Source organism: Grus americana, chromosome 18, assembly GCF_028858705.1.
Source record: "Grus americana isolate bGruAme1 chromosome 18, bGruAme1.mat, whole genome shotgun sequence".
NCBI lineage: Eukaryota > Metazoa > Chordata > Aves > Gruiformes > Gruidae > Grus > Grus americana.
In genome coordinates this window covers 10,609,644-10,635,678 of record NC_072869.1, presented here as the reverse complement: position 1 = coordinate 10,635,678, position 26,035 = coordinate 10,609,644, and the positions used below count along the sequence as shown (strand labels likewise).

At 46.7% G+C, this 26,035-nt stretch overlaps 1 long non-coding RNA gene across 1 annotated transcript; it reads right to left on the bottom strand.

The window, feature by feature from the left end:
• Positions 1-800: 800 nt before the first annotated feature.
• On the bottom strand, positions 801-21,042 carry LOC129214695 (uncharacterized). Its single transcript, XR_008579781.1, has 5 exons — positions 20,962-21,042; positions 20,556-20,673; positions 17,406-17,586; positions 6,574-7,350; positions 801-1,238 (listed from the first exon to the last, which is right to left on the bottom strand). It is a non-coding gene; the product is annotated as an uncharacterized LOC129214695 (long non-coding RNA).
• Between the last annotated feature and the right edge of the window lie 4,993 nt (positions 21,043-26,035).

The window sequence follows — 26,035 nt, the reverse complement described above, 5'->3', positions numbered from 1 at the left end:
ATGGGCAAACACTACGGTTTCTCATCTAGTTTGACCAAGGCAACCCAGCAGGAACCTGCTGAATCAGCCCTGACGCCGTGCACAGCTGAAGCAGCGAGCAGCCATCCTCTGCAGAGCTCCAGCAATTCCCCCAGGACCCCGTCCAGCTCTGCTGACCCCCCGGCAACCCCCCGGCACGGCAGCACTGAGCCCTCACCGAGCCACCAACAAACCCCAGCACTAAGGGTTCCCCCTCAAAACGTGGTCATACTCCTGGGGCCTGAACCTTACACCTCAGAGTTCCTACACCATCCCCTCTACCCAAACCATCTCCCTCCTAACCTACAGCAACCTTCCAGCTAGTCCTGACCTTCAGGTGTGCAGACTGCGAACTACAGCGAACCATGGCTTGGGTAGCCGACGGAGCAGCAGGGATAATTACTGCGTTAAACGGAGAGACAGTCTAGCCATCAAAAGAAAGTTAAGGGAAACGGGGGATTATCCACTGCACGGTCTCTTCAGACCAAAAGCGGAAGAGATGTTTTAGCCAGAAATGAGTCAGTGGGCTCAGTGGTGAGGTTAATGGACAACATTTTATAGTCTGCTATTCAGCAGGTCAGGCTAGATAAGGCCTTAGATGCTTCCAGCACTCACACGTCCACATCTCTGAACAAATGGATGAGGGAATAACAGAGAGTCTCTTCCAGGCCACTCTACTCGTAAGTTCAATTACGGGAAAGTTGGGGAAAGTTTATAAAACAGTAGCATTTTCTCCTGTGTTTGACATGGAGGGAAGCCATTACTGATCTCTGTAGTCAACACCCTGTATCGCGTTTCATTGCTTTCTGGATCGGGTCACCAGCGCCGACCTTCCAGGCTCAGTCACACAAAGAACAAAACTGTCCATCGAGTGCATCTTCACTCGGGAGCGATGGCTGGAGCCCAGGCTGCCCTCAGACGGCCCGGGCTATCCTCAGCAGTCCCAGCATGACCGAAGGAAATATTGGCAGTGGAGAGGGGTTATGTTGGTGTGAGCAAATATCTGCTCCTTGAGCCAACGGAGTTCTCTGGGGGCCACGCTCTGGGCAGGCGGCAGCAGCTTCATCCGCTCTCCTTGCCCTCGCTCGGTCGCCAGCAGAAGTAGCTTCTGCAGCAGAAACGCACCGTGCTGCAGCTGGTGACTTTGCAAAGAATCAACATCTTCCTACACCATCGTCTGGGCTCTGAGAGCTCCTGTTTCAGCAACATTTCTCCGATGCCTGTGAAGTAATTAGCAATAGCTCTTACCTCTGTGCTCTGATGGGAGATGGCCTCATTAATTACATTACACTGAGTCAGCTTAGCATGCTCAGAGATAATAAAAACACTGTTAGCCCTTCTTCCAAAATAAGCAGCAAACTCACATTTTACAGACACTTAAACAAAGATCCCGTGATAAAAATACGACACTTTGTGTTTAAATATTTTCCATCATGCCTTAGCCTATCTGAATCTCTAAATATTTCCTACAAGAAGCCACCCACTCCTGAACTGCCTGTGCCAGACAGGTATTTTAGGGTATCCAGCAGAAATAGCAAAACATATCTCATTAAGAGGATGGAACGGCCCTGCTTAGACCTTAACGAAGCATTGGTATTAATACATACCTGCATCACCTCAAAAGCATCAAGAGCCCTTAAGAGTAGTACCATCTTTCACAGTACGACCTCTCCTGCCCCCACCCAAGGTCGCAGGTACAACACTCGCTCCGATGAGGAACCTCCTCTGCTGGCTCATCAACTTCAGCTAAATGAATGTGGTTGTTAATATAGACTAATCTACATATTGTTCATAATGTTAATGCCTTCCACTTATGAACCCCACTGTCTCCCAGTACCTCTGCTGTATAACGCGACACATTTACACCCTAACCGTAGAAGCGAGCCTGTTTAAGCACTTCACAACGTACGCTGCGCTGAACATAGCACATCCACTGGCCCAGGTTCGTCCTCCCTGACCTTAAACACATGAAAGAACATAATTTAGGAGTGTTATCCCTACAGTTATTAGAGAAAGGCAGGAAGGTTGAATCACCTTCCAGAGGCATCTCTTTTTTTTTTTCCTGATTTTTCAGGGAGCCTACAGTAACTAGGGATGGGAACTGTCCCATGGTAACTACTACGTGGTAAGAAACAGGTCGTAACTTCTTTAAGGGAGAAAAAAAACCGCGTATATTTGGGTATAGAAAAAAAATGTTTCTGCTTGGCATTTTGAAGATGTTTTGAAATGTTTAAAGTTTTCCTTCCTAAGTACATTTGTTTCAAAAAATCATCAGCATTAAACTTTTAAAGAGGGATTTAAATGGTTTCAGAGCATGCAGCTGAAGCAAAATGAATCAAACTAAACATTTAGGGTATTCTATTTATTTTGCTGAATTATCTTCTTCTTAGTGTGATCAGAAAGAAATTAAGAAACATTTTTTAGTTTAACAACCAAAAGTAAAAAAATCAATTATTCAGAGTTGTGGTTCTGAACTCTTTTGAAAAATCTACCTTTTTGATATGCTTGAGATCATTTAAAGATATTAAGAAATATAGCTATGTGCACCAAATTAAAGGGAGCATCAAAATATTAGATGCAAAATAAAGGCTTTAAAACAAATCTCCATAAAAATCAGTGAAAACATGTGACAATTATTTATATTTCCAATAAAACAGGTGATTTTTCAATTAAAATGGAGATAGAATCTTTCTTAAAAGTAATGAAAATGCAAATACTCAGTACTAGATAAATTAGACTGGGAAACCACATATATACAGAAAATAGGTCATGTTGTACTGAGTGGAAGAGGGAGGGAAAAGTGGAAAATTAAAGGCAAAAGGCAAACTGAACTCCAGTTCTTATTTCTCAACAGCATCCTTTTAAAGAAACACCCTTTAAGTTTTCTCTCCAAACACTGAATCAACAAGGAAAAGGGCACTGGGATCTGACCTTCCTTTAATAATACTTTGGCAGTTTTTCCTTGGGAGGGAAAAACATTTTGTAAGAGGAAAGACAAATAATCCCAACTAGATTAATAAATTTGTTAACAGAGAGCTGAAAAAGGAAGTACCACAAATCAGGACAGACCCTCTGTTTTTATTTTAGCACCTTTTCTTTTTTTTTTCTTTTTTTAAAAAAAAGAAATGCATAAAATAATATTTGGAATACCACGGGGTGTTAGGGAAAACAGAGCCTACCCTGAGCTGCCGGGAGGAGCTCAGTCCCGCTGGGCAGCCGAAGAACGAAGCACTGGAGAGGCAGAGATGTGGTGGGGAGAAAACCCACTCTCCTCCTTTCATTCTTGTTTTCACTCCTGTCTGAGAGGTCACTGGTTTATTTAATTAACCAAGTGGTGTCTCCCAGGACGGCGAGGCCGATCCTGCTCTCAGTTATCCCACAGAAGAGTTTCAATGACATTTATCACAGAATCACACAACGCTTTGGGTTGGAAGGGACCTCACAGCCCATCCAGTTCCACCCCTGCCATGGGCAGGGACACCCTCCACTAGCCCAGGTTGCCCAAACCCCATCCAACCTGGCCTTGAACACTGCCAGGGAGCCAGGGGCAGCCACAGCTTCTCTGGGCAACTTGTGCCAGGGCCTCAGCACCCTCACAGGGAAGAATTTCTTCCTGATATCTCATCTAAATCTACTCTCTTTCAGTTTAAGTCCATTCCCCCTTGTCCTGTCACTACACTCCCTGATAAACAGCCCCTCTCCAGCTTTCCTGTAGGCCCCTTCAGGGACTGGAAGGCCACAATTAGGTCTCCCCGGAGACTTCTCTTCTCCAGGCTGAACACCACCATTTCGTGGTGTTGAAACCATAGTGCGTTGGTCCAAGTCCTGGGTTTCTGGTAGGGATGGGACCAAGCTAGAGCATCTCCTCAAGGTTTCAGGTAACCTGGACCGGAGGAGCAAAAATATTAGGGAGGGAAAAGTACAGGTTGAAAATGGGCATCGCTGTCAGGTATGCTAGATCAGCACAGGGATCAGCCCTTGGGGCAGCACAGGCTGGAGCCCCCAGCCACACACCATTTCTCCATGTCAACAGCACACATTATTGCTCTGTACCTTGTGAGATCAATCCAGCAACACTTTGAATGACATGACAGTCAAAACTTCCCTTGAGGGTCTACAACATTGAAAATTCCCGCTACACATAAGGAGCCGGACTGTTCTTCAGTAACAGATTCACTTCTCAGAGAGGGCTTTTGCCTCCAGCAAATATGCCCAAAGTGAGCTCAAGAGGAGAATCAAACCCTCCAAGGACAAAGATTTAGCCCCTGACAGGAAAGAGTTATTCTCTCTGAAGCAGGCACAAAACTCCAAGGGACAAAGTTACACCCTGGCCCCAGAAGACTGCCCTGATCTGGAGCAGGATCACCCTTGCCTCGACATCCCCTTTTCCCTAATCTTCTCATTCGTTTTGTACCCTTGCTCATCTCGTGCTTTAAAAACAAAAAATTCCCAAACAACCGAAATACAGAAATGAATTCTTGCTAAAATTCTTTTCATGATTACTGTGTAAATAATAATCCAGTAAAATGAGTGATACAAATCTCCTTTAATGACTCATTCACCAGATTTCTGCCCTTGCCTTTCAGACCCCAGCATCAGTAGTGCAATGTTTCGTCTTCTACCCATCAATTGATACTTAAATAATGCATAAAACTGTCTTATTAAATGCATGTTGAATATTTATTTGGAAGCTCATCACAAGTTGAAAGATAACCTTCATTTTCAATTCCCTTTGGGATAATCAGCTAATTGGGTATCAGCAGAAGCTCAGCCTCTTCAGTCTGCTGCTAGTCAGCGGTGGAGCCCCCGTCTAACAATACCTTCGACACGCACCGAGAGGCTCAGGCCCTCGTGCTGTTTTGTCCAACCCGAGCTAATCCACAAGATGGACATAAAGGGAAAGATAATAAAAGTGGTCGCAGTCACCCACTCCTCCTTCAGTCTCATTTCTGCTTTTGAATTTGGGCCAGACCCAGGCAGGAAAGAGCCAACCGCCTCCTTGAGATAACAGCTTAAACCAAGCCCTGGCAGCTGCGGCTTTCACATAAACTCAAGAGCTATGTGGGACCTCCCGGCAGCAGCGCAGCGAGATCTCAGGCTCGCCTGTTCCCAGTATACTTTGTGTTAAAGCATCTTGCAGCGAATTCAGTCCTTAGAATTACAGGGTCTGCGATACAGTCCGGACCGTATCTGACTCCAACAGGCAGATTTGTTTCTCGTTTGTCACAATCAGGTAGTTGTTAATGAAGTCAGTCACGTAATCACGCCGCAAAGGTGGAAACCAACGCTGCTTTCTGTGGAAGAATCCTGTCTCCTCTTTTAAGAGCATGCTGGCTGAGTTTCGGAGGGCTGCTCCAGGCCCCCCAGCGTGTAACAGCTCAATCTTGGACGGTTGTTGGTAAATTGTCATTTATTTATACTATTTTCTGTTATTTTCTTCGTAAAGAAACACGACCCTATCAATGAATTAGGGAGAGGGAGGTGTGTTATATCAACCTGGTAAAAAGATACGAAGGACTGGTGGAACGAGGGGCCAGCCCAGACACACCTCATTTCTGAGAGCATCACATTAAACGCCCTGTGACAGCACAGGGGCCACCAAACCCTTTCACAGACGGGCAGTTGCCGCTTGTACATTCTGCGGTACAAGACCTGACAAATCAGCGCATGGAAGAAACGTACCCATGCCCAGAGCTCGTCTGGTCTTTGGCAGCTGCCACAGATAGCTGCGCAAGGAGCAGACAAAACCACTTGTGTGTAATACTGTCTTCCAGGTTTGCCAAATTCTCTTTCAGGGGAAATTCAGTCAAACAACGCTTGCGTGACAAACGCCTACTAATTTTCATACACTTGATTATTGCAAGCTAATGTTGTTTCCCTCCTACACCTATCGCTGTTCACACTGAGGAGTGCTCCAGCAGTACACGGCAAGGCGTCCCGTGGGACGTAGCAATCGTGCTGCTTAGCATGAACCGCTTCTACCTTTGTGCTTGGGAAATATTTTCATTCACATCCCTTTTCTCCCCGAACACCTGCATGAGTTTTAGCTGGATACTCCTTACCTGGGATCAGCAAGGAAAGGCAGAAAGAGCTCCAGAACCTCCTAATAAATGTAACCCCAGATTTTCACCAGCTATGGGTTTTCTCCCGCATAGAAAGCAATAGCCCGCGTGAAAATCCCAGTGCACGTTCCCCAGACTTACCAAGTTGTAAAGCACAGAATGGATTTTCTAAGAATCTGAAGTGACAAACTGGTTTGTGATTTAAAACTATTTGACAATCAGGTCCTGTAAGAAAGATCTAACCTGTGGCATTTTTATCCAAATTAAGTCTAATAATGACAAATGAGAGGCTTTATGCACTTCTGGAATGAGACCCGAGCAGTGTGCAGAGAGCAGCCGAGGACTCAGCCTGCCCCCAAAATCAAACCTCGTGGCATGACGCATGGAGGAGAAAATCAGCACACAGGGTGACTGACCACAGACACAGCCTGGAAGAAAACAGGAGACAAGAAACAGAGAAAACCAGGCCCTTTCAGGGCTAATATCTGCTTACTTTAGGCAGGAACCTTAGGAGGTGAGGAACCACATGGAGGGCTGGTCTCGGGCGCAGGGAGCTGGAGCCCATTTGTTCACCCGGTGGCATCTCCATTCAGGCAGAGGAGTCCCATCCTGGTGAAAGAGAAGATCCTTTCAGCCCTCACCAGGTAACTCTTACTCCACTCTCCACATTTCATTTCTCAGCAGGATTCCCCCACTCCGAATGAAAAGGCGGTTTCTTTTGCCAATCCCCACGTGCCTGGCAGAGATGGGGGTGATGAGGTGAAGGGTCTGCGCGTGTCCAGCTGCTGGCACCCAAACCAGAGAGATTCACACGAAGGGAGAGGAGCGGCCTCTCTCCGCACAGCAGCTCTTCCCTCCTCCTCACCACAAGGACACAGGCATCCAGCGAGCTGGATAAACCGTGCCTCGGAGCCAAAGGTCCCTTCTTACCTCGCTGCATGGATGACTAAGGGCTCTCACTGGAACCTTAAATATTTTCACAATCGATCATCTATGTATTAACATCCAACGCGTGCGGGCAACAGATCAACCATGTTTCTTCTGAGAAAGCTGACACTCTACATCTGGCTGTCTCTCATGAAAAAGCGATGAAGAAACGCAAGCGTCTCCGAGGTGCAGCCGACAGCCGAGTCGGGCTCCTCCATCGTGTTAACCAGGTCTCTCCGCCGCACCCACCGCCGGGAAAGCACAGGTTCTCCGGGCTTGCTGGGATTTGGACTGGAAATGCTGCACACAAAAAAGCCCTTAGTTTCCAGATGTTTTGAATTTTCTGTATATATGGAAAAAATAAAACAGAGAATAGTTAGTGATATTGGATTTAGGGGTGGGGGGACAGGGACTAGAGAAACTGAAACGTGTGGTGGATCTTTCACTGGTGTTTTATACATGCAGAGAGAGAATAAAAAAATGCGGCAATTGTTATTTTGTGGGATATTTAATTCCTCCAACAAATTTTGCATGAAACTGGCTTTAGCTTTCACTTCCCCCTTCTTTTCTGTTTTGCCTTTTTCAAGTCCTCCCCATCTTCTCTCCCTTCTCAGAAAAAGGAGGAAAAATGAGAAATTAATATCTCACCCTTCCTCATACTTTAACTTTTTTTCAAACTGCTCTGTCAATCCGTAATCAACCTCTTCTCCAGGTAGGCCCCAGGTAGCCTCTGACACGTTTTAAAAACTCAATGCCTATAGTCAGGTTCCTAATTCCACACTTCCAGCACCAAAAGCGTGAGCTGGTTTTAAAAAATGCTGAGCATGCAGCAGCTCCCAATAAATTTCACACTCCTGCAAAAGTCCTGTTGTCGGGAACCGTTTTCATCCTTTCATTTGCAGGTTGCCTTCATTACTTCCTTCCCTTGGGTCACAAAAAGGCTGTTAGTGACATCTTCCATTTACCAGGTGTGGTAGTATAAACTCAGAGTAACTCCGCTAAACTTCATGTTCTTAATGTAGATACTCTGAGTTTGCGCTGCTGCAAATGAGATCAGAATTTGTCCCAGCCACAGGAGCCAGAAGGAGGTCAAATGCTTTACATACATTACCTCCTCTTCGGCACACTAATGACGTGCAATTTTCAAATGCTTTTCCCCAGACCCTGCAGTTCCAGGAACAGCACTAAAAGCACTAAAAGGATGCAAGGCAGACTTCACCACCAGAGCAGGTGCACGGCCAGCAAAGCCACCGGCCCGACTGCGGCAACCCTTGTTTTTGTGAGTTGAGGCGGTGGGGGAAGATTTGGCGGTATCCAAAAGCTATCCACAAACCCATCCTTGCTGATACCGCAACCCGCATACTGACCACTGTAATGCCCCTCCCTGTGCCCACCCCCCAAAAAATCAGTGCTGGCCACTCCAGAAGCCACGTTAGCCACCAGCACCTTCCTCCACCAGCCAAGGACCAAGCGTGGTGAGAGGTCTGCGATGGCACACGCGCGCTGGTGGGACACACTCGCCTTCTCCTCCCCGGGGCGCAACTGTCACAGGACGCAGCCCTTGGAGCACCACTGCTGCTCTGCCTTCTGCTTTGCTGAACGTGGGCAAACGCCTCTCCTGATTTTCAGTCTGGCCGTGTCCCGCCATCTGTTCATGGTTTTCCTGAGGTTACCTGTGCAGCTCGAGCGTTTGAACGTGGGCTGAAGCACATGTGGTTTTAAGCTGGATGTTAATTAGAAACATTTAGTGCGTCACACCTATGATTAATGCACAGAGTTTCAATTGAAACGACCCAGAGTCCCACAGATCTGCTCTCCTTCCCCACTGCAAGACTTTGAGGGGGGAAAGAGCTTTTTTTAAAGCAAAACAAGGTCAGAGGCTTGGCCAGTGTAAAGCAGCCTATTTATATTGGAGGCAATGAATTGCTCCGTCTTAAAATCTGGCCTGAAAACTGTAGATTATATTAAAAATAATATGAAAAATGTCACAATACTACTCTGCTTTGCTTTCTTATTAACAAACGTAGCTGCAAGGCATGATTAAGGGTGCTCATCATTCCCATTGTAATTATGAGGTATTATTTGTAATACCATTTAAAATTTGCCTCTCTAATCCACTGAAGAAAATCTGATTTCAGTTCACTTCATTGTTACTTTTTTGGTGTCAGAATAATACAGAACTGCTTTGTTTTGACCAGTGGAACAGACCCAGTTTTCATGGGGCAAAAAGGATTGCAATGACTGCAAAAAAAAAAGCAAGAGACAATGAAGTATTTGGGAATGCACCAGGTTAAATATTAATTTCACAGTTCACTTTTTTTCAAAAAGCAGAGACCGTTTAGCAGATGAAAGCTGCCTCTCACCTCTGCTATTCTGAACTTCCAGGACCTCACCAAAATGTGCAAAAGTTTCTTCAGGTCAATTTTGGGACAGCTTTGCTTTGGCGGTGAATCGTAGAGCTCCAGATCTCAGAGGTCCAACCCAAATATGTTTTGAATTTTGCCATGTATCTGGCTTATTACATTCCTGATAAAGAGTCCCAAGATACTACTGTCAGTGAGCTATGGAGTGTTTCTCAGGAGCGGCATAAACATCCGATAGCACATCCTTTACCCAGGCTCTTCACCCCTTACCGTTGAATGCTTGACAATATTCTGATAGTGTATCTGAAAAAAATAGTGGGTAACCATGAAAGGCAATCGTATCTACATTTACACAAGGCAATGACTTAAATTCTGGCCTATTCTAATCATAAATTTTTTTAATATTCTTTAAAACTTGTTATTTTGATGTAATTGCCTATGAATATTTGCTATCAAGTTTTAAAGCTGCTGAATGCTTCTCACCCTCACTTGTTTATACAACTTTGCCAAACTTTAATGATTTGAGATGAGATTTTACAGGTGAACAATCTGCCTCCAGCAATATTTTCTCTTTAATTTATATCTCAAATGACCTGCTCCTTTCTGGGATGAGGATAGAAGCAAAAATAACATTCTTCAGCTAAGTTAAATAGTTCGAGCAACTTTTTCCTTAAAAACCCCTCCCTGCCTTTCCCACTTTGGAGCAGGCATTTTATTGGGGGTGTCCCTGCGGCTGTCCTTGAGAAAATGTGGGCAATTTACAAGCTTTTGTAAAGTCAGAGTTTGCACAAGCTCAGAAAAAGCTACATTTGCAAAAACCTCAACCCGTCCGGGGCACGTTCCAGCCCGGAGCACAGAGCGGAGTTGGCCTTTCCCCAGCTCCAGCTCCGGCAACCGCTGCAGAGCGGAGCAGGTCCAGGGGCTGGAGGAGGGTGGATGGGGTCTCCTCTTACAAATCATTCATTCTTAACTTCCTGTCCTTCAGTACGGCATTAAAAAAATAAAAATCTTTGTATCCTGCTGAGCAGGAAACGCTAGATGAGTTTTTCTGAACAGGTCCTACTCTGAATGGCACCAAGATAAGGTGAAAGCAACGTCACCGTTCGCACACGTGGAGGAATAAACCCGTATCGAACTAATCCTCCTTGCTGATGCAATGAGAAAACCCAGGGCATGATCTCCGTTGAACTGGAACGAGGACCCGCAGCACGGAGCTTCCCGGCTCGGCGCACAGCAGCACCCAGGCACAGCACGCCCAGGCACAGGTCTGCAAAAGCGATTTGTGATGTCCCCGTTTGGAATGTCCCACCCGAAACGTTCAGAGGGGGAATCAATAGCTTCAAGCCAGGCAAGGGCAAGCACTTCCCAAAAGTCAGCCCCAGTGACTGCATCGGGAGTTTGGCACTGAGAAAGTCAGAGCATCTGGCTCCGAAACACACGGTTCAGCATAGCCAAAAAGCACAGACTGACCCATTAAATCTTCTACAAACAGCGCTGCAAGAGCCTTTATGTTCTCTGAACCTTCGGCAACCTTGAGCAAGTGTTCAATTCAGGCTGGATTCTAGAGGCTGGCAAAATTGTGGGGCCTCTTTTCGGCTTTAAGCTGGCTTGCGTCCTCCAACTGCGCGCACACTTTAAAGGACTTCTCGTGGTACCTGAGGCCATGGTCACTAAAAATGAAGCAGGGAACAAGAGCTAATGGACTGCAAACAGAAGCTGTTTCTAGGTTGCAAGCAAAGGTACTGAAGTGGTTTTTTCCTTTCTTCCTCTGCCTGCCTTCTGCTTTTTCCTTCCCAATTCCCTCTTTTCTTAACCCAAATCCCTTAATCTCAGTGTTGGTAATTGTAATCACTAGTATGTTGCCACCTGAGCAGCTCAGAAATGTCCATCTTGGGCCAGTCCTTCTCGTGGTCAGGAAGAATAAACATGAAAAGCACACGAACTCCTCCGGAATTTTAATTTAAAACAAATATGGAGTCAAGCGAGGATTAATCACATTTCCATTGAAGGCTGGCTTTTGTTGGGGGTTTCTGAATCCATGATGCTCTTTAATCAAAGGAAGAAAGTGATGATGAGGGGCGGCAGTTGGAAGAGCTGATGGAGATGGGCTGGATTTTCTCCAGCAGACTCTACTGTTCTGACTCACAACCAGAGCTGTGGTTAACGTATCAGAGACACGATTCCCTCCTGCGGCTGCTGGTTTTTGGCAAACAATCCAAGGATTGTAGGGGGTCAGCACAGAAATACGCTGCATGGCAAGCGCCTCTTCCAGGGAGAAACGGCACATGAAGAGGCAGGCTGACCGCGCTGCGGGGCAAAAGGCAACAGTGAGAGCGGTGGCTGTGGTGCGTGAAGTTCTTCCCCAGGGCAGAATAAACCTATTTTACAAACAGCAGAGTGGAGATGGGCCTTGGGGAGAGCTGATGAGCTCATTCACACTTGCAGTGGGTCAAAACTTTGGAGTCTTTGAGGGGGAAGTTGGGATGGGAACTAGAAAGCAGTGATTGCAATCTAAATTTGTACTCCTCAGGTACACAGGACATTGGCTTTCCAGTCATGAACCCAATTAGAGATTATCATTTTTAATTAACTTCCTTAGCAATTCTTGAAGGACCACAAATTTCTCTATCAAGACAACCCACTTATTATACAGGCCAGGATGCTTTCAACATTGCAGATGTTCAGGGCTGGCTCCCTTCGCCTGTCTCCACGGGGGTGGCTCTTAGTCCACCAACCACACAACAAGTGAGAAAAGTTTGACTAGAAATGTGAGACCCGCAGGTGAATCTGATCCATGATAGCCAACTTTCTTTCAGGTGAGCATATCAAGCCAGAAAAGCAGGCATCAATGATATCTCATGGTAGCCAAGACCAGGAGCGGGCCGCCGTACATGGCAGCACCCTTGCCTCTCCTGGCAGGAGCTTCTGCACATCTACGGCCAACAGCGGTGGGGGATGTAGCCCTGAGCTATGGCACGCATAAAAGCAAGAAGCAGGCTCGAATACAAACAAACGCTCTAATCTGAAAATCCAAAGCATAAGAAAATCTCTAGCCTAGGATAAGAATATGGTGACCCACTCCAAGTACAAAGTGACCTGTTTTTTCCCCATTTCTGATGGTTCTGATCCGCTGAGTCCCCCATGCAGCCGCACTGTGAAATCCATTTGAAACATCAGAGGGAGATTGTGCATCAAACGAAAATGAATTCTTCTACCCAGCCAGCCCCCGTATAGGCCAACAAAAGGCTCCCCCTTTCTCTGCTACACCCCTTCCACTGCCCTTTGGCTCAGCAGGTCAAGTACTTCATGGAAATCAAGCATGCATTTGATTCCCTTGAAAATCCAAATTGAGATACTTGAGTTTATTTTATTCTATTTTCTTAAGCCCAAATAGAAAAATAGGTTTATACACATAAATAAAAAAAATAATAACCTGTCATTTAAATCCTGTTCAGGCAATTAGCTCAGTGCCTAGCTCTGTGCTAATGCGATCGCCTTTCTTTGTTTGTTCCTATTTATACTGCTCTTTAAAGTTCATTAAAATCACTGCTGCTATCTCACACAGAACAACTGTTCAAAACATCAGTGTCACGCAGTCGGGAAATTTATGCTTTGAAGTTCCCTCCCTTTATTCATTTTTATCAGCCTTTTTTCTCTCCTTTTCTTTTTTTTTTTCCCCTTTCATTTTCTATTTTTTTTTCTTAATGACTAAACCAGTTTTATGCTCTTCACAGTTATTCCAAAATCTGTTCCTCCTGACACGGAGCTGATACATCATTCCTTGCTCATAACCCTTTTTCTCATTTTCATCATTTCTCTCCCCGCTTGCTTTGGCTCTCTGCTAAGTCCATCACAGCTTTGTTTTTATATCCTCATCGCTATACTTTATAGCCCAGTAAAACCTAGAAAGCTGCTTCAGAAAACACACATGCCAGCCCTTTGATGTTTGTGTTTGTGTGGCAGCTTGCTGGAACGTGTCGGCACTCGTACAGAGACAAAGCCCTGCGAACCCGCCGGCTGCTGGAGGCAGCCCTGCCAGACACGGGGCTGCAGGCAGCGCAGCAAAGGCAGGGACGATAAAAGGGGAACAGGTGAACACTCTCCTCTCCAACCCCAGTCGAGATAAATCGCCTTTTTTCCCCGCACCTTTTCCAAAAGGGCTCATCCCTGTCCCCCACACCACGGTGAATTGCTGCTGCTTTGCCGGTGTTAAAAGCTCTATGGGACAGAAGAGGCGTCTCCCCCAAGGGATCACTGTGAAAACGCTTCTTGCCTTTGCTCTGAGCTCGCTGCTCCCCTGCACACTGCCAAAAAGCAAAAGGCAACATCTACGGATGGGGACCATCACTCAGCGATGAAGGACAGCTAGTGCAGATCCTTCGCAATGGCAGAGTCAGGCCCTGGAGCAGGTGGAGGATGATTGGAAAAATAATGGGATTTGGCTGTGAGCTGGCTGGAGAAGGAAGAGAGGCCAGCTTCACCTTCCTGCACCCCAAGAACTGTGTTTGACAGCTCCACAGCGTAACACCTTTCTTGTCCAGGAGGCAACGTCCTGCCCCTCTCCACCACGTCTGCGGGGAGCCATGGGACAGTACCTCCAATGGCACCTACAGATTGTCTCCACTGTGGCCAAGGACGACGCATCCAGCTGCCATAAATCCATCCTAACGGAGTCTAAGGGAGCCCAGCCCAATTACAAACCTTGCCCCAGCTTGGAGCAGGGTCCCCCGGTGCCAGACCTGGGACAGAGAGGTGCTGCCCCAAATGCTCTGGTGTCTGAGCAGACAACTCAGAGGGTGCAAGCAGGAACAGCACTGCAGGGGAGTGATTGATCTAGGGTCCAAAGAGAGACCAATTTCAATGAACATTTTAAAAAAAAAAAAAGTTATTTTCAGACTGGTGCTGTATCTGGCAGGTAACACCACCTCTCCTGGGTACCTGCACAAAGCCCAGCTTGCAGAGGATTGGGAGGAGAAATGTGGATTCACCCTGGATGTGTCCATCAATAAAGTCCAGAGCACTGACTATCATCTGCTTTGACCAGCAGCCTGCTGTCTTCTGCTGGTCTTCAACAGATTTCTGATCAGACATGGAGGCTTATAAAGACCAAATTACCTGTATGATTATTCAGAAACAGATTCGCAGATCATTTTAGTTGCATATGCTCAAATTTCACTTTTTGAATAAAACAGTTAGAAATACTGTTCAAGCCAAATACAGGTTACATCAGTGCGCAACTTTGTACCTACGCCCTTTAGAAAGTGGCATTTCCCTCTTACCCAGAAGAACTGGAGAAACTTATACGCTGAGAATGAGCAGAAGACCTCTGTAGGGAGCCAGAATTGTTTTTCAGCCTGCAGTAATTAACGAGTGCTGTAGACCATCACTTAATATGATACAAAGAGCACTGCCAAATCTCAGGATTATATCTGGAGCTTTACTCTCAAGTCCCCTGCGTCTGAAAACATGTGATTTTAAGAAAATCTCAGCTTTAATTTTTCTAAATGCTCTTCTAAATTTTATGGCTGCAGAGGAAAGTTCAAAAACACGAATAGTGAAGGCTATCAAAAGCAGAACAAAGAGTTCAGTATTAATATTTTGGGGGTTGTTTTTAACTTTTTCTTCTAAGCTGTCTCTTGAGTTCAGGGCCTGATTCATGGTATTTTGCCCAGCAGCTGGTGATGCCCAATCCATCATAGCAAATAACGGACACTATGAGCCATCCCTCAGCAGTTTTACGAACAGTTCTGGCTCCCAGACAAGAAGGGTCAGTCGATGGCCGGGACACGTTATCACCAACGCGTTAGCACCTTGTGCAGAGGAGACACCACGCCATCTCTTAGAGGACTTTTGAAAGAGGAAAACATTTTTTTTCTCCCCTAAAACAAGAGTGATACTAGCTGTGAGGTTATCTCATTTCGCTTAGCCAAACGCAACAGAGTTAAACGGTTCCTAGTTGCCAGTTTCAGTCCGCAGCTCCTTCAGTTCATCCACCACAAATCAACTGAGAATTTGAAGGGCAAACCTCCCTTTCTGGTGAGCCAAGGAAACCCTGCCCAGCGCCTGCACAGGCAGACATGTAACAGCGATGCCACGCTCAGCTCTCCCCACGGATCGCCGTCGTCTTACTCTTTTGATGACAGCTCAGGAGCAGGACAGAAATCTAATTTCTCAGCATCAGATTTACGGCTGAAGTGGGCCTATCTGACAAGGGAAGGCATTGTGCTTATTGGAGCTGATCAAGAACCTGAGAGTAATTTCAATGGAAAAAAGGTCTGCCTTAAGAGACAGATATTGAAAGCAAACTCACAAATTGCTTAGGGTTTCAGATGAGCAAAATGCAAGAAGGATTTGATTTTCAGCTGCTTCTCCTTTCTTCTTCCCGCAAACTCATACTGGTCTCAACAGGAATGCGGTGCCTAAACAGCCCCTGAGCACCCTCAAGGCTCCTCCCGGACCTCTGTGCCCCTCATTTTCACACAATGGGGAAAGCTGACAACAACCATCCAAGGTTTGATCTAATTCGCACGCCCTCTGGGGAATGGTGAGCATCTCCCACACAATACTCAGTACAAACTCGATGCCATCTATTCCACCACTACTACAACACACGGCTGGAGCAAGAAGGCAGGAGGTAGTGAACCCCATCTCCAGGAGCCCCCGTGGGCCAGCGCAGTTGACAGCACCCACCTTACCAGGATCAGAGGCCAAGGGCACTCACGAAACCCTACAGCACATGGTGTGTTAAGCTCAGAGCTTGCCCCCAGTGCAGCGCACCAAGGGTTAACATCAGAGTGTAATAAATGCACTATCGATTTAGTCCGGTTTTTACAAGGCTGATTTGTCTGCCTTTTCGACATATTCTCCACCAGGGTCTTGAACATGAGGCTGAAGTAGGGGGTGGATGGAGAACAAGTGTGTGAGCAGGGTTTTAGGGTGCGAAGTGAAGGGCCACGAGCAGGCACCGCCTCCCTAATAACTCTGGAGAGAAATTCTGGGTTGAAATGCCTAAACCAGGCTTGACCTGCACTGGAATGGAAAGGTTTCTGCTCTGGTTATTGTCATCCGGGGTTTGGGTCCTAAATGTTTACCTCTCTGGTTGGAAGCCCGAGGTTCAGACTCCCCAACAGTGCAGGTGCTGATGGACAGACAGAGAATTTCCAGACGGCGCTGGAATCCCGGCCACAGTGCAGCCCTCCTCTGATTTACTGAGCTGTGCATCAGGCAGGGACAGATCCCATCCCTCCCTCTGCCTGCGGCGTTACCCCTCGCTAGCCTCTGATAACATCGCATCTTGCCCAGAGGCACTGCCCTCCGAACACAAGGACAAAACCCAAACTGCCATCAGAGGTCTCCAGTGGCAAAAGCTAATCCCAATTCCCTGCCTCCTCCTACGCTCCACTCACCGCTGCAGGCCGAGGTCTTTCCTGTGCTAGCTCCACGCCAGTCCTGGCAGTGCTCAGCAACCGCAACACAAGGTGTCCCTTGGTGGACATTCACAGGCTCTCCCATGTCCTTCAAACTCTTCTGAAGGACTCCCTCGGCAGCATTGCTCTCATACAAGCCCATACTCCAGGACCCGGAGGGTTGCACCCAGTAGCAACGCTCTACAAACCAGAATTATGGGGCTGACCCATCACACAGGTTAGACCCGGGCAGGCCACCAGCTCAGGAGCCTTTGGTGGGGAGCCTGCACGTGAGCTGTGCAGTGGAAAATGAGTAACCAGAGCTAAAACTGCAATATCATCTCTGAGAATAATCACGCACTGAGTTCCTACCATGTTCTTTCTAAAGCCAAAGCAGGCAGCAATCCAGACAGAGGCACATGGGAACGGCGCAGGAATGAGCGCACGAGGCCCCTCGCTTGCACAGACAGGACATAAAACAGAAACATGGAATTTATTCCACTCTATACCGGGCTGGACTGGAGCTTCTCCTCCCTCCGCTCAGTGGATTAGCAGCCACTAACAATGCCTCTCACAGCAAGTCTCAGGTTTGTTTCCAAAAAATTTATTCTGTTTGTAATTTCTCATACCTGTTAATCTCTCCCGGACGTCCTCAGCTGCTCCAGAGCAAGGGTCAGGCTGAGCCACGTGCCGCAAGGCTCACCGAATCTTTTTTTCACCTTGCTGCTTGCCTGTCATCCCCACTGCTGCTCACGGAGACAATGCAAAGACAACGGATGGGATTTGGATGCTCAGCTCCAGTGCTTCTTTCTGTGTGAAGGAAAACCAGTGGGAATTTTAAGAGCATGTCGAATGCAAGCTCAGTTGGTAAGTCAGCGCCAGCTTGTCCAGAGGACTCGCGTGTGGCTACAAGCCCTGCCTCAGGCATTTCCAAGGGCCCCAACTGCTCGTCTTTGCAGCTTGAAAGACCTTTCAAAGTCACTTTTGCAATCTCATGCATGCTTCCAGCATCCATACGCTGCTTCTTCCCAGCATAAAACTCCAGCGACCCTATTAAACAACACAACCAGCAAGGTAGCACTCAGAAGCAACCCTACAAAAACTAACCAGCCCTTTCACTCCAGCAACCACCGGCCACCTTCTGGGAAGGCGGCAGGCTATGGACACAAGGGAGGGGGTCACACAGCAGTTGCTGCGAAGAGAGACACTCCTGTTTCCAGGACAGACAGGTTTCCTACCCACATAAATAAACCCCGTGGCCATGTCTTTTTGGTCATGCCGCTAACAGTTTCCTCAGCTCCTGAGCCCCCTTTCAGTAGATGCAGAACCTTTTCCATATGAAGCTTGTCCCACCTCGTACTTCAGGCCCAGACCCGAAGTGCCAGAACTGATGAAGCTACACATCTGTGTGGTTTCCAACCGCAAAAACCCGTGCTCTGACGCAGAGCATGGATCTAGACTTTTTATGGCAGTCTGCAGTGTAAGGGCCTCCAAATGCTACTTATAAAAGGAACACAAAAAACTGCTTTTCAACATGTTTCTCCTATTTTTTCCCCCATTCCCTTTTTATACTCCAAAGGGTGAATGACTTCAGGTCTGGTGAAAAAACGGAGAGGACACCAGGAATTATTCACTTATTGCTGCCCTTCTTTCATCACTTTTTCCTCCCCTTAGGACTTGTCCCTGGCTGGTTTCCCAAGCAAGAACTGAGAGAGCCGACGGTTCATCCATCTCTATTTAAATTACTTTTGTACTGCATTGAATAATTGTGCCTCTTTTTTACTCCGGGGCTAAAGGTGACTGACTTAAAGGTGATTATCTTTTGTTAATAGCCTGCATTACTGAGTACGATCTCAGAATTACCTTTGTAATCCTTCTCCACACTTTAATGTTGCTATTATTATTAATATTGCTCTTTAAAACATACTTTTCTCCTATCATGTGGAGGCAACGATTGCTGCTTCTCACAGGGATGGTGAGATATTAGCAAGCAGGAAGAATCCAGTGCATCACACCGCTTTTTTTCCTTAAAGATGGTGAGGGTTTGAGTCCAGCCGTGAACGACAGGCATTTGATTAAATCGATACAGGATGGCTGCAGCCAGGCTTCCACAGCCAAGATGGACACCACAGATTTGGGAGCATATTTAACCATTTTGTAGGATTTAGGCAATAAACTTTATCTTTTAAACAAACCCATTTCCACCCTGCTATCCCACTGCAAGCCCTGGGGCTCGGTGGGCACTTGCACTGGTAGCCTTTCTTTCCCCAGCTCCGGACTGGGATGCCATCCCAAACCCAGTGGATGCAAGCCCAACTTCAGAGGTAGCATCAGTGACTTCAGATTTTTTTCATCCTTCTCAGGATTTAGAGGAGCTCATTGACTCTGCTTCAGGAAGGTCTTTAACCGAGTCAGCTCACACCGCGCTCCTGAAATACCCCATCAGGAAATCCCAGCACACCATAAATAATCGGTATTAGGCTTATATTTTTTCATGGCCCAGATTTTCTGCAGTTTCTGCTCTAACAAATCACGTTTGTCAAGCTTTCCTCACATTGTCTGCTGAACACTGAGCACCAGCACCGTTTGACGGGTGTTTGCCAAACGCTCAAAGCACGGGCTGTGGAAGGGCTCTGCGCCCAGCACTGCTGCTGTAGCTTGAATACACGGTATTTCCCACATACTTTCACACTGTGTGTTACTTCCAATATCTTCTATCTCTTTTTTCTTATCTTCCTCCTGTATTTGTATTACTGTTTGCCACCTCCAAAACAGAGGAAACTAGGTGAAGGCTTGTGGAGAAGTGTATAATCTGGTTCAAGCCAGGCTAACATTTCCTATCATCAGCAGCGTTGCACTCAGGTATGTCATGTGCAAATTTACCAGTGTGTTGCAGGCAAAAGGTAAATGTCTTACTATTAAAGGTTGAATGTTATGAACTTTTAATGCTAATTATTATTATTAAACAGTTAGATATCTGGAGGTGGAAATACCTTTCCCATACTGAACTTTAAGCTGTGAGGTGCATAAACAAATGATGTATGTATTTCACATAAAATGCATATTAGAATGTTGTTATTAAGCTCAAAACATTTTATCGGGCGTTCAAAGGTAAGGAAATAGCCGTGCCACTTCATCAATTAATCCCATAGTATTTTTTCTGCCACATTTGGTGCCAGCTGCTGCCTATGTGACCCTAAAAGTTTAACACAGCCTCGGAGCTCACCAGCCACCAGCTCCCACACGCTCACCTCTTTTGCTAGAATCCCTGCTAAATTACCTTGGTGCGCAAGGTGAGCCAGATCTGTTTTGTCAAAGACATCAGAATAGCATGTTCAGTAGAAATTTGAGGCCGTGTTCACGTTCACATCAGATGTAGTGCATACAACTGGAATATGATGGCAAAGAGAACCGAGCCAGCAACCATCACCCACCAAACCTCACAGCAAGTTCCTCAGACCAAGTTTCCGCCCAGACCAGTCTAGTTAAACAAAGCCCTCCTGCAGAGACAGTGGCTCTCCATGGACAGGCACCAGGTGACAAAATGCAGGAGAGCCAGGAGGGACGGACGGTATCTCCCTGCCCTCCGGGCACGCAGGCTACAACGCCCTCCAGAGGAGGACGGCTCTGATCCAGACCCACCCTCCAACACAACCAGAAACCCGCCGCTTTGTCCAGGTCAGGCTGGGAGATGAGATTGTGTGAGGCCACCAAAGTCGCCTGGAAATTTCGTTTCACTCTCTGGTCTGACCTGGATCTGGGTTGGAAGCTAAACTCACGTGCGAGAAATACCAGAGGCCAGATCCAGGAGGCAAACGTCCCACACGGGTGTGCGGTCTGGTTTGGCCATCTCCCCTTCAGCCTTTCTTTCAGTGCACAAGACGCCAGCCGGAGTTTCTGCCAAAAAAAGGCCTCGTAAGCAGCAGTTCTAAAGGGAAAGGAGCTGAGAGCAGCAGGGAAAGACCCCTCCAGCCTGCAGGCAGCAAATGCGGCAGTACTTTGCAACACAAAATCACACAATTTCTGGAGAGCCGCACATGTCCCCAGCCCACCGCGGCTCTCCGGGGAAGAAAAAGCCACACTTCATGCTGGAAGCACCTTCCCATGCCTGATGAGTTATGCAGTTATTTAACAACTCATCGTCTGTCATTACTTACAGCTTTACACATAACCAGAACTTCCTACCTGGCTGCACACACCACGGCCACCAGCAAACAAACGCCCGTGGCTGATGGCCTGATTTCCATGCAGAAATTCCACCCTGGGACTGAATACAAAATATTTAAGGTTAATCATTGTACTTGTCAGATGAGTACATCTACTCAGCATTTGGTCTCTCATCTTGTCATGCCCGTTTAGATTCAAATCATCCGGGCTTGCCCTGCCCATAGCACCTTATCATTCAGCAGAGGCTAGGCTCAGGTGGATAAAGTGCTGGTATATATCTCAGGCCTGAAAATAACCTTTCACATACCTTCTGCTGCAGAACGTGCATTTTTGTGGCAGCAATCAGTCCTGAGCACTATCCAGGATGGTTGTTTAGCTGGCTCAAAACAGCGAGCCAGGAGACAGAGCCTGTAACACAAAACCACATTTCTCAAATTGGGTTTCAAGTAGAGTTAAGCAAGTCAAGGGAAACGGTCTGAGCAGCAAAAGGGAAGAAAAAGATATGAGAAAAAAAATGTAAAAATATCTGTTTGAGAAAACAGTACTTGGCTTCTGAGAATATAAACCTTACTAGTCAGAAGAGTCCTTGCCCAAAGCAGAAATTTTCCAATGTTCCCATAAAAATGAAAGCCATAAAAAAAGGATTTTCAATTCCAAAACATACACATTTTCAACTGAAAAGCTTTCAAATGTAAATAGTTTTGTTCTGCCATGATGTTCTGGCTTTGAGTTACCGATAAAGCGTGGATGCTTTTAGAAAACAGCAGATACGTTCCACAGAAATTTGTATTTCACTAAAATTCTTTTTTTTTTTTTTTTTTTTAAATCAAAGTTTTGGCAGCAAAGTTACCACAGGCTTAGCTGTGGTTAGGACTTTTGAGTGTGCCCAGGACTGACCTCACTTCGCCTCTGAATGACATCTGTCCTCTGGCTTCAACAAGACATTGCCCTGCACCAGAGCTGAGACAGGGTTTTTAGAACCCACAAAAAACCCTAGCAGTCCCAAGTTTGATTCCCTAATATATTATTAGTAACAGGAAATCAAGAAGTTCACTAATTCAGTTCAGCATCTACATTTTGATAACTTGTCTAAAGCTGCAAGATCTGGAAAACAAGACTGAAAATCCCCCAAAGCCAAGCCCTCAAGAAATATTCCGCATGTCTTTCTCTGAAGCATGGAGAAAACCCACAAGAATAGCCTTTCCTCAAGGAATTTTGAAACCTCAGCTCCTAGTTGGATTGGAGAAGGGCAGAGGCGAGCGGAAATGAAAATCATCTGGGGAACCGTTCACAAGGCTGCTTAAGACCTTGTAGAAGCCTCTGTCTGGATTTGGATAAAAGACGGAGACAAGGGCAGCTTCAGGGAACCAGGGAGATTAGAAGCAAAGAGGCTGTTTGCATTTTAGAAGGAAACTTCAGCAACCTTGAACTTCAAAATGGCTGAGAAAGGGGAAATTACACCAGACACTGTCCCACCAGCAGCTGTGATGGTCTGAACTGGAAAAAGCTCTAACAGTACCTGAATTTAGAGGTGGATGAAGTATGAGACCCAGCTCTAGTCTTCAGTCTCATATCTGGTGTTCAGCCCTCAGCACCATGAACATGTTCTCACCCACCTACTTTCAAATTGAACAACTGAGCAAAATTTACTCTGAACAGGCGAAAAAGGAGATTTGAATCTCTTCCCTTTTAAAAAAGGCCTCTCAAATGACTGCATGTGTGCATGCAAATTGTACGTAAAGGAGGCCTGACTTACCTAACCAACCCTTTCCCCAGCAGCAGGAAGCTGGTTGCCCAATGTCCACGTGGTGTTTCTGGGGGCTCTGGCAGCTCCTTTCTATGCCACTGATGGGCACCACACCACTCCCCAAAGGTTCTAGGGCCTCACGTTGGCTTACCAACAGCCTGCTGGCTGAAGAGAACGTGAACTATGGGCCAAACGTACAGCAAATGGTTTGATTGACAGAGTTGAGCAGCGGTAAAAGTGCCTGTGCAGGTGGGGACGAAGCAGTGTGAGAGGGAGGGGTTTCCTTCCTCAGCTCTTTCCATCTGGCAAAAAGCTGTGGAAGTCATTCGACGCCAGGCGGAGCGGGCTGGAAGTACCCCATGTCACCGGGAACAGCCGTGGCTTTGTACGGCTTGGCGTGTTTTTCTCCACAGCTGAACCGTGAGCTCACAAGAGGAACATCACCGGCGTCAGCTCCATCACTTGCTCACGGGCAGTCAATAGCACAAACAGCTCTGGATCTTGCCACGTACCTCAAAATACACGTTCCCCATTGCAGGAAGGACAGAACCAGCATCGTTACTCTCATCTCCCAACGATGATGGGAGGGAACACCTTGCCCTCAGAAAGGCTGATAGACCATCAGCTCCTATGGAACGCCGCCAGTTTACATTGGGGCAGATCTAACTTTGCTCCTGCACGAGACAGAGTAGAAAAATATTAAAGTCTTGTTCATAAATCACTGTCAGTCTGTGATGAGGGTTGTCCGAGCTACGATGAGATGAATTGCTCAAGTCCCCCTCCATTCCCCTCCCTGCCCGCTCCAGAAGTTGGAGGATCTGGAAACCATAATCCAACAAACGTGGCTTTTCTTTTCCTTTAACCTGATGGGATTTCAGATGGATCAGCTGCAAAAACACTTCAAACCCGTACAAAACCTTTCAGAAAATCAGGAAAGGGCTGCGGGGCTCCCCAGGCAAACAAGTGCCTAATTATGCAGGCAAAGATGTCATGCAATGCTATCAGCAACTAACTCTTCTGTAGCAGATGCCCCTCACAAATCACTCCTGCTGCTTATTTTTGTATTTTTCTTTGTCTAATCACCATGTGCAGCCTAAAACAGATCAGCATGTAAAAACCTCACTGCTCTGGAGCAGCGCTGAGAAAGACTCTCCACATCAGGGCAGGAACTCACTGAAAATGGAGAAAATACTGGAAAGCGCATCAATAGCAAAATCACCCCGCTACAATTATCATTTGGCTTTAATTTACTTAAAATACATCTTAAGATTCTAAAAACACATCTGGTTGGTGCAATAAGAAGGGAAGGACTAAGATTTCACCTGTGCATAACACCACAGCTCCTTTTACTGCTGTCCAGAAGACAGGCAATATGCACAGAATTACATCTGGGACTGCCTTAAAACAATCGGGAAGAGACTAAAAAACAGGACAGATGATGTCTCTCACTACCTGCATGTACAGCGTGAAGCACAACGGGCCTCTCCTCCTGCTTGGAAACATTACACAGGTGATGCCACAGCAGAATTTATTACCAACATTACTCAAGCTTCCCCATTCTCAGATGCCACTGCTTTCGCTAAGCTTTCAGCCTTTCCCGAGACAGGAGGTGGCAGCAGGTCAGTGTGGTTCAGCGCGTTCCTTGCTATTGACCTCCTCATCCCTCCCAAACACAAAACCTCACCTCCTCCCACCTCCACGCTTACCGGAGCCCCTGCCAGCCTCGCGCTCTGCAATCCGAGCCCTTTCTGCAGCCGTCAGCTCAGCCTTTACTGCTCTCAGTAGGAACCAGATAGGCTCCATTAATCATCTTTTCTCCAAGTCTCCAGCTTTCCGCTCAGCCTCCCGCCCAGCGCTCGAGCATCCTGTCCTCCACACCGCTCCTGGGCTGCGTCCAGCCCGGCCTCGCGCTCACATCCTGACTCCTTCGCACCACGCACATCTGACACCATTTATTAAGCAACACCATTTACTAAGCCGTAACACGCTGGGCTGCACCGTATCTCTTTTCCTATTCGGATACAATTCTAGGAACAATCTGGATGAGATCATATGTAGAGGAAATGACACTCCTTGCCTGTACCGAGGACCAAATGGCAGCATCACACGGTGAAGTGCCACAGCCGTTGGATACGGTTGCATTCTTAGCCGTTCCCTCCCTTCCCAATTCAAAGCAATGGTGGGGAGGGGTTCTCGGTGACTTTTGCAATACAACGTCTGCTAGACTGCAAGTAGAAACATCTTCTCGTGAAACCAAAGGTTTGGAAAGCCCAGGAACAGACTGGCGTGATTGGTTGGAACACTCATATCAGGCATCGTTCGCTGTCCTCCTGGCAAACAGAGGAGGCAGCAACAACTCCTCCCTGTTTGGGAATGAGACTTCAGCTCCTCCAAGGCCCCAGGTTTGTGCACGGTGCTTCGCTGCTCCCCTGAATTTGCCACGGCCACGCAAAACCACGGCAGGCAGGCGGACAAAACGCCAAACCCAGCAGAAAATGTGATCCTCTCCAGGGGAAGTTTCGACTTTTCAGCCAGAAAGTGCAAACTGTGACCCAGAGTGCTTTGAACTTAATGAGGCATGTTATTTTTAGCTTTTATAGATGAAAATGTCATTAAAAGCAAACATATTTCGGGGGGGGGAGGGGGGAAGCTAAATTCCCTGCAGTTAGGACTCTTTCGAAGGCCACCTCTACTTTCAACACAAGATGACAGGTTATAATAATAATAATAATAAATACATTGGGCACCTTTTTCCTTTCCATACAGGGCACTGCAGTGTGGCTTCCAAACAGATAACAATATAATTTCCTCCCATTTAAAACCCCGTTTGTTACTACCACGTAACTGAGAACTTGGCCTTCTCCTGCCAGAATGGCCATCTGAAGTCTGGCTGAAGAGGCAGCACATGGAAACCTAACGCAAGGCAGACAGCTCTATACCCAGTCAGGCACAATAATAATCAGTCAAAATCCACACTCATAAATTGAACTAAACGGAAAGCTCTGTATGGGCAAGGAAGTTAGTTCAGTTTGGGGTTAGTTTTATTTGTCCTAAGGGCTACTGGCACAGAGGGGAAGTAGGAGGGTAACTTGAAATCCACCTTGCTAGAAAGCTTTCATCCCAGTGAAAACATCCATGAGCAAATCAGTTTGCAAAAAACGATCATCTGGTGCCTGGGTTTGAATTATAAGAGCACAAAGTAAGGCTCTGACTCTGTCTCTGGGCATTCGGGCACTCTGCACCAGAAGCACTTGCAATTCAAAGACGCAGTTTTTCAGTGCCAGTAGAAATCAGGCTTCGTTTAATACAGGACCTAAAGCTGGATTTAGGAACCATTCTGAGAAT